This window comes from Alligator sinensis, unplaced genomic scaffold (genome assembly GCF_000455745.1).
Source record: "Alligator sinensis unplaced genomic scaffold, ASM45574v1 scaffold19_1, whole genome shotgun sequence".
In the NCBI taxonomy this organism is placed as follows: domain Eukaryota; kingdom Metazoa; phylum Chordata; order Crocodylia; family Alligatoridae; genus Alligator; species Alligator sinensis.
The window spans coordinates 2,944,480-2,945,593 of NW_005841916.1; positions in this window are offsets into that span (position 1 = coordinate 2,944,480).

The window sequence follows — 1,114 nt, forward strand, 5'->3', positions numbered from 1 at the left end:
ACTGCTGTCTGAATGTCCATTTTGCTCCAAACCCTTGAAGTGCTTTAGCCCCTTCTGCAATTTGAGGACACCGAAGTCAGTCAGGTTTTCTATACTAAGGCAAAGTAGTTATGTCTACTTGGGCATTATGAGTAGCATGTATGCCTCTGGGAGAATTAAAGGGAGCTATGCAGCCTAAAGAAACAGGACAGACCTATCCCAGAATGAACTGTCTTGCAGGAGAACATTTTGTGCTCTCAGGTTGCAGTGGCTTGATGCTCAGAATTGTGAAAAAATTACTGTGCCCTGCCACTAAACAGCAGCTCTGCAAAAAGGGTCCTGGGGGTTACAGTGGACAATAAGCGGAATATAAGCCAACTGTGCGCCCTTTTTGTGAAGAAGGCTAATGGCATGCTGAGGTGAATTAGTAGGAGCATTGTCAGCAGAGGGAGGGAAGTGATTCTTTCACTCTATTCAGCACTGGTGAGGCCACATCTGGAGTACTGTCTAGCTTTGGGCCTCCCACTACAGAAGGGATGTGGACAAATAGGAGAGAGTCCAATGAGGACAGTGAAATTGGGGTTGGGTACAGGACTTATGCAGAGAGGCTGAGAGAACGGTGCTTATTTAGTGGAGAAGAGAAGACTGAGAGGGGATTTGATAGCAGCCTCCAAATACCTGAAGGGGGGTTCTAAAGAGGATGGAGCTAGACCAGGGGTGGGCAACGTCTGTCCCATGGGCCAGATTCAGCCCATGGCAGACTTCATTTCCCAGCAGCTCCTGCCTATGTCTCTGCAGCTGGTTTCCATGGAGACCCCAGGAAGGGCAGGGCCATGACAGCGTGGGGCCAAGGTTTCCGTGGAGGCTAGCAGGACATGCAGTCAGGCAGGGAACTGCTCTGGGGCTGGGATTTTGCAGTGGTGACAGAGTGGTCTGGAACTGGGGCAGAGCTGCGATCTGCTGCCCACACATGCTGGCTCAGGACCGCAGAGCAAGTACGCAGCAGATCATGGCTCTGTCCCAGCTCTGGACCCCCACCTTCACTGCCACAAAATCCCAGCCCCAGCTCTGGATCAGCTCCCTTCCCAGTTGTGCACCCAGCCAGCACTGCTTGGGCTGGTCTCCATGGAAACTT